Source organism: Arachis hypogaea, chromosome 15 (genome assembly GCF_003086295.3).
Source record: "Arachis hypogaea cultivar Tifrunner chromosome 15, arahy.Tifrunner.gnm2.J5K5, whole genome shotgun sequence".
Lineage (NCBI taxonomy): Eukaryota > Viridiplantae > Streptophyta > Magnoliopsida > Fabales > Fabaceae > Arachis > Arachis hypogaea.
In genome coordinates, this window is record NC_092050.1 from 133,390,089 (window position 1) to 133,399,011 (window position 8,923).

The following is an 8,923-nucleotide window of genomic DNA, read 5'->3' on the forward strand; positions in this document are numbered from 1 at the left end:
CCATCAAATGTGCCGTGCCACGGAGCATGGTCAGCACAATTTGGGTGGGTGTGTCAGCTTGCTACTATCCTGGGCCTATCACCATATTTCGCTACTACGGCCCGATGGCTTTTATACTCGTCGATTTTCGCTGGTCGAGAGGTATTATAAATACTTGTAAAAATCCTTAGTTAAATTATTAGTTAGTTAATGAAATTGAGTGATAATGCAAAATTGTGGTTGGCATTATAGGTGAGTTCAATACCGGCCGGACAATACCAGAGGCGAGAGCAGGCTTAGGCATTACAAGCATACCCTGAACGGGATTGATATGTTAAATGTAAGTGACAAATATTTAAGTATTATAAATTTATTTTAATGAAATACTTATTGCATTTGAAATTAGAATGTCACCATTAATTTGCATTTTGTGAACAGGTTGAGTGGACGCCGTATGCTGACCCACAACTGATTGGTCTAGTGAACCGCTTTCAATCAAGTCTTACATGAGAGCAAGCTGCAAGGACGTGACGACAAGGAAGATGAAGAGCCTGAAAATACCCACAGTCACACTTACCCTCATCAAGTAGCACCTGGTAATTCTGTTATCTGGATCCAGGAACTACCGCTAACTCTTCAACAGTGAAGTTAATCCTCGATCAATCAAACTGGTAAACATTCATAGTGTTCACATGCTTCGAATTAAATTCTATGGCCTTCATCAACGTCTGTGAGAATTCAGCACCGACTTGAAGTTGGGCAAGGGCCTCGAAGCCCTTCCTAGCAAAAATTTCACCCAAATGAAAGTAACTTGATTTAACAAGAGCCATGATTGGCAAATTGTGAGATTCCTTAATCACAACGTTAATGCACTCGGAGATATTCGTCATCATGTGACCAAATCGACGACCCTCATCCGCATATTGTGCCCACTGTGATTGTGGCATTTCTTCAAGCCAGTTTGTGATTGCAACATTTTCGCCCCTCAGACGGCCAAAATAATGAGCGAACTCACGCTACGACTTCGAATACGCTGCGTTAATCAGAACCTTCATCAAGTCTTTGTTCTTGAAGTGAGTCATGAAGTTGGCTGCAATGTATCTTCTACAAAAAGCCTGGAAGGCATGAGGTGGTTTCCATAAACTTCCCTCGGCATTTAGCGCACCGTCAATTGATTTGTGTCTATCCGAAATCACTAAGAGCCCGGGTTGTGGTGTCACATATTGCCACAGATACGAAAGAAAGAATGACAAATGCAATAGGCGAAATATTTGCGTTGTCGTCTCGAGCTATGGCCATCAGCAAGGTCCCACCGTATTTACCATATAAATGGTGCCATCAATGGAAATAAGTGGCTTTCAATGCTTGAAAGCCTCAACCCACGGTGGAAATGTCCAAAAAATTAGATGAAACATAATTGTGTCGGCGGAACTAGGCCAAAGCTGGGTCACTAGTTGCACCCAAGTACGTAAAGACACATTTTCATTTAGCTTATTGTACTTGGCTGAATTGTTTAATAGCGAATAACCATAATAAAATAAATCTTACCGGGCAAGTACATCTGCATCGCGAATAAGCAACGAGGAAGCTCGTTGTATGACTGCTCCCAATCGCCATATATTCTAGCAATGACTCTCTGTTTTGCAAGCCAAACCTTTCTGTAGGACGCCTTGTAACCAGAGTGATTCTCCACACCTCCTTTCAGAATCCTGATGCTGATTGTTGGATCGGCTTTAACCATCGTGAAAATGTGTTGAGCAATCACCTTCGAATCTAACCTACGATAGTCTTGCCCCATCAATGTTTGCATGCAAGTATGAGGACCTGTGTATCTCCTAACCTCCCACTTTTTTTGCTTTTGGCGATATGATATGAGTATGCTCCAATTACAACCGGGCCCGAACTGGATACACTGTGCATTATACCTCAATCAGGCCCTCCTGATGCTGTACCGCTTAACTGCCAACATGACTTCTTCCTTGTTCTTAAATTGTTGTCCAACCTCAAACTCGTTGCTTGGATCCTCTTCGGGGCCTCCCTGGGTAAATGACCAATCCAAAGTCATTGTATCGTGATTTAACCTAGTGAAATGATCCGGCCGGTCATATGGTCGAGAAACGGCAGGCTGTGTCAGAGCGATCTATGTGTCGCCGTAGTAGTTAATCTCTTCTTCGTCGTCACCATCATCAAGAATTTCGGGTGGTTCTTCATCAGCATCGTCTCCGTCATCGGGGTTAACTTCATACTAATCCATCATCGAATCCCTGATAACAGAACTCTCATGACTTTCAACATCATCATCCATCAAGTCAACATTATGAACTTCAACATTAGATCCCTCTTAACTACCTTTAGGTGGCATATTTAGATCCACCATCGTCCTTCTGATAGTTCGTCTAACAGCTCTACCCAACAGACTATCATCAACAGTATCTGTAGATGATCCTCGGCCACCCAACTTAACGAGGAACACGAATAATTCCAACAGATAAACATTTGTGCATCGGTTGTGCAACGACCTTATACGTCGTACGTATTTGTCGTCACGCAAATGATACCTAATTCAAAACAACAGAAATATTTCTCACTACCGTGGTATAATAAATATACTAGTAGCAAAAACAAGACAGTTGTATTATACCTTTTATAAAACAAACTCCCATCTACTTTGGTCGGATATCTGTAGTAAATTTTTTTCACCCTTTTTGCCTCTTGTAGTCCGACAGAATGCAATATCAGATTCTTCAACGCTGTTAGACTGTTGACTTCTGGTGTCATATAGGTAATTATTCGTTGCCCCGATTTAAAAACGATAGAACCTTCTTCATCATAGACTATTTCACCATCGTAGTGAATGGATAATAATGGATTCTTTGACATTGTAGAGAAAAATATCAACAATGAGAACGAAAGTGGACAATGAATTTGTTGTTCTCTGCTCCACTCTCCAACAGGCATATTTTTATTTTAGAAACCCAACATAGAGTTCGCTGGAGGTGCGACAAACTTGCCCTAATTACAAAAAAAATCGTATTTTGGAAAATAAGGTTTAAATATCTTGTTTTATGAATTAATTAATTTTTTTATTTTATATTAGAAAAAAATCCAAAAATTTCATAAGTAAAATAATAATAAAACTAAGTTTTAATAATATGTTATTTATAAATATCTAGAAAGTGAGGATGAGAAATAATTAAAAAAAAAAAGAAAATATAGAATTTGAGTTTGGAATGCAACATTATTTAATACAGATCTACGACACATCCAAAGCATTATTGCCATCCAAATTTAATCAAGTAGACTCAACACCAACGAAAATCACTCTCACTAAAAGAGCATGATCATACACGCAGGGCTTTACGTTATCGTTGTCGTCTTGTTCTCCGTATTCCTCCTACTTCTCCTCCTCCTCCTCCTCCTCCTCCTCCTACTTCTCCTCCTCCTCGCGTGTTTTCTCATTATCGTCATTCTTTTGTTGCTGCTGTTGTTGCTGTATTTTTTTTTCTTTTCCTCCTCCTCTCCTTGGTGATTTTGTAGCATTATGAGTTTCTTCTTCTTTGTTTGATTTTTTTTCTCTTTTTCTTGGTTTTATTCCTCTCAAGAGAGTGAAACAAAAATAATTATAATAAAATAAAATAAGAAGAAGATAAAGAAGCAGTAGAAGATGAGGAGGAAGAGTTTTAAATTGTACAAAATAACGAGACCAAATGCACCATAATTCACTCAGAAATGAACCGAAAGTATATCCAGAATGAACCAAAAATTAAATTTTGAATGAACCGAAATTACTTAATGATGACGATACACAAACAAATTCGTTTCAAAACAAGCACAGACCAAGTGCACCTTATTTAAATCCAAAATGAACCGAAATTACTTAATGATTGCGTTCGAAAACAAGCACAAACAAAATTGAATGATCAGAAATTCACTCAAAAATGAACCAAAATTACATCCAAAATGAATCGAAAATTAAATTTCGAATGAACCGAAATTACTTAATGATAATGATACACAAATAAACTCGTTTCAAAACAAGCACAGACCAAGTGCACCTTATTTAAATCCAAAATTAACCGAAATTATTTAATGATTACGTTAAGAAACAAGCACACAAACAAAATTGAATCATGAACAAAAACACATTCAAATCCATCAAGTGATTTTGCAGTATTATGCATTTCTTCTTTGTTTGATTTTTTCATATTTTTATTATTGTTAAGAGTGTAAAACAAGAAGAACTATGAGAAGGAAAAACAAGAAGGAGAAGACGAATAAGACAAGAAGAAGAAGAAGAATATGATAAGGAGTTTTTGGGAAATTTTTATTCTTATTTCTTCTTTTTTGTTTGATTTTTCTTCTCTTTTTCTTGGTTTTATTCCTCTTAATAGAAGATGTGAGGAGGAAAAATTTTGAATTGTGCAGAACAACGAGACCAAATGCACATTAATTCATTCAGAAATGAATCAAAATTATATGCAGAATGAACCAAAAGTTAAATTCCGAATGAACTGAAATTATTTAATGATGACGATACACAAACAAATTTGTTTTAAAATAAGCACTGACCAAGTGCACCTTATTTAAATTCAGAATGAACCGAAATTACTTAACGATTAGGTTCGAAAACAAGCACAAACAAAATTGAATGATCAGAAATTCACTCAGAAATGAACCAAAATTACATCCAGAATGAACCAAAAATTAAATTTCGAATGAAGCGAACTTACTTAGTGATAACGATACACAAACAAACTCGTTTCAAAATAAGCACAGACCAAGTGTACCTTATTTAAATCCAAAATGAACCAAAATTACTTAATGATTGCATTCGAAAACAAGCGCACAAACAAAATTGAATTATCAGAAATTTCACTCAAATGAATTGAAATTACATCCAAAATGAACCGAAATTACTTAATGATGACGATACACAAACAAACTCGTTTCAAAACAAGCACAGACCAAGTCAATTTTAAACAAAAACACATCCAAACCAATTTTGGATAAGAATAATGTCATCAATATGGTAAAAATTCGATAATAATAATAACAATAACGACGATAACAATAACCATGCTACATATTAGAAGAAGATAATGACGATAACAATGATGATCATGATAACGAAGGAGAAAGATGAAAAGGAAGGATGAGAAAAAATTTCAATAAGAAAAGAAGGAGAAAGAGGAGGAGGAGATACTGTTGGTGACGACGGTAACTAAATTAAAAAATAATGAAAAAGAAGGAGAAGAAGACGACATAGCATCAGGAATGAAAAAGAATGTGTGTATGTAAATTTGAAAAAAGAAGAAAAAAAAGTGCATAAATTTAAAAAATTTGACTAGACTTGATTCATTAAATTACTTAAATATAAAATTTTATTATAGTTAATATATGACATTTTTCATATCAAATAAGAGAGTACTCGATCATATTCATTCATAAGCGACTAAATAATAGGTACAAATATATACTACACCACCAGATAGGCATATACGTACTTACGCCTTGATTACATGCATAGAGATTTAAAATGAAGCTCGGTGGAAGGAACACAAATGAGTTACGATCATGTTATGTGAATACTAAAATCAGTTACTAAAGTCAATTATTAATTTAAAATATATATTAAAATATAAATATATATTAAAAATAAATTAAATTATATATATAATTATATATAAATATATTAGTGACTAATTTAGTAATTGATTTTAGTATATAAATAACTTTTTTAAATAAATTCACATAAAAAAAATTTTGGTGTACATAAGCTACTTAACATAAAACAATAGAGAAAAGTCCTTTTGTGGAAAAGAGGCTAAACAAATAAAATCTTCAATGTTAAGGCATTTCTTCACCTATTTTAGTTGGTTTCTATATATTATGAAATTATTATTAATTAAACTTTTGCTTAAAATGATGACTACTTTTCTTCGATACTAATTTAAGTTGATTGATTGCTATTGATATATAATTGACCGTTTCCTAGGAGAGCCACCCATAACACATAAACTAATTATGTGTCATATGATATGATCATTCATATCATCATATGCCGTATGTTCCAATAATAATTTTTTTTGAAATAAATTAAAAAAATTATTATTTTTACATCGTTATTTTAATATTAAATTCTTAGATACGCATTTTTTTTTTTGGAATTTAGGATAAGTTTATCGCACTCCCGACGAATTTTATAATTTATACGAAATTCGCCACACTCTCCGCACTACAACAGAAGTACTATTTTGCGGCGGTTTTTCTCTCTATTAGCGGCCGCCAAATCAAATTTTGGCGGTTTAGAGACTGCTTTGGTTATTGGCGCGGGGAAATGATTTTGCGGCGGTTTCCAGCAACCGCTGGCATAACTGCCGCTGAATTATTATTTTGCGGCAACTAATTTAGTGGCGGTTTAAAGCCGCCGCGATATATAAGTATTAGGATTTAGTTCATTTTTTACCGGCGGTTACGAACTGCCGCAATGTTATTATCGTTTGTTAATTTAGGACTGTTTGTGGCGGTTATAAAACCGCCGCTAATTCAATACAAATTTAAAAAAAAAATTGGATTTCCTTTTAAAAAATGCTGATTTTTTTTTTGTTTAATTTTAAAGATATATTATTTGGCCCTTTTTGGATTTTTTAATATTATAAATCTTAATATTTTTCGTCTATTGAATCTAAACTTGCAGTAAAAATAACAAAATTAACTGAAAAATAAAATAATATATTTATAAGAATATCAACATAGTAAATCTCTTGCTAAGAATTGTATAGTCAAATTCAAAAAATATTTGCTTCAAACCAAAATAATTCCAATCCTAGGATTCTATTTTTCACTTGGTCCTTCCACGAAATTCATCCCTGCAGCGATGTCTGGTGGCAGTTCCTCACCCTACCATTGAAAAAGACAAAACAATGATACAAAGAATATAACCTAACACATTGTAATCCCTTACAATATCTGAATTTCAAAGTTAATCCAAAGATTCAAAAACTAAAAATTAGAATCTATGTCACAAACTAAAAATTTGCTATCTTAATCTCAATAATCATAATATATTTGCCTAACAGCATTGCAAGTGAAAAGTATCAAAATTCTACAAAAACTATCAACTATAGCTCATAACTCATAGCTAGGATGCACACATATATAATAGAATGGGAAAGAAAAAGAGGTCTATATATTAGCATGAGACCAGAACACAATATATAGGAGTATTAAAGTTGCACATTCATAAGCTAATTGAATAAAAAAGGAAGTCAATATATATTAGTTAGTTATTTTATATATATCTTTTCATATAGTTAGTTGTTTTTGGTGGATTCATTTAGAAGTGAAGGGATACTCATTTGTTTCTAGTGGTAGGTTCACAATTTTAACTATGTTAAGCTGACATATGAAACATAATTTTAACTATAGTAGATTCACAATTTTAACTATCTTGGAAATTATGCACTTTACGTAGGACCTGATCCATATGGTTCCTATTATACATGGAAAATATATATATAGCAACATTATTATTGTTTACATTTAATTCCTAACAAGATCTCAGGTTTAAATTACATGAATATAAAAAATAAATGTGAAGAGATTTATATATATGTATAGACTACTATATGCTCCTTATTGCTAATAAAGAACTTTTATCTACGTCAGACATAGATAAATACAAAAGTAAGCACATGAATATTTACCTTGCACCATAGGAACGGGTGTGCACCGGAGAAGAGAAGACGGGCCAGCAACAGGCCTGAACTGACGATGACGATGCTGGCAGAGACGGCAATGCGACAGGCAGCTCCTAGAGACCGAATTCTGAACCTGGAAATGATAGTTTAAACAATATATTGATCAAATATTTCAATATTGACTGGTGCTAAACTTATCACAAATGATCAAATAACCAACCATTTGGATACAAGGAGATTTAATGGAGATCTAAATTATGGTCTAGAGACTCAATTGGTTTGCTATACTAATCATCTCTGCTACTTTCAGAATCTCTTTTTCCTTCTGAGACAACAATGGCTTTCCAATTCTAACCTGAGAATTTAGTTGATCATTGATAGATTCAACTAGTCGTAGTTCAATGTTTAACATATTAAATATTTGACATCCGTTTGCCATGCCAAAAATCTCTAGCATACAATGTCAACACAGTAGTATTCTTGCGTTCAGAACCCCAAGAGCTAAATTTATTAGTTTATATATGATTTTTGATGAACTTGTTATACGTGAACATATTATTTGCCCATCTCAAGGACCAAAAACTTCTTGATTCAGTTCTTTGGTTTCAATTCTGAGAATTATTAGCAATTTGCATGATTTTACATTATTTTGACTTGTGCATATTAAAAGAGAAGAAGAACATGCCTGGCGTTGTGGCGGCAACATTTCACGGAGATACTGGTGCGTCTTGCAAGTCAGGATTTTGCTTCACCCCCTTTTGATTTGGCCATGAATGGTTGTGTTCGAAAAGTGTAAGTAATGACCAACATGTTTGGGTCTGTTCTGCTTCTCTCCACTTGTTTCCTTGTAGGGCAACCCTTTGTGCTGCTGCATCTATAGTAACCCCTACAACCCATACACAACAATAAAATAAATTAATGCCCAAACACCTCACAATACAAAAAGTAACTTCTTGCTTAAGGCCTGTGAATTTTGTTCATCATTCAATATAATAAAATAAAGTATTTAAAATTTTTTATTATTAACAACCTTAACTTGTGGTGAACTAAATCTATATAATAATAAAGTATTGACTAAAGAGAGATCAAATTTTTAATTATAAGTTAATTACCTTGGATATGGAGAACCTTTAATGGGTTTTTGACCGTATTTTCTCCAAGCCCATAGATCAGAGGGAACTACTTCCTCACCTTGTCTACTACTTGGTGACGCTGCTGTTGTAATACAAATTAACTTATTTACC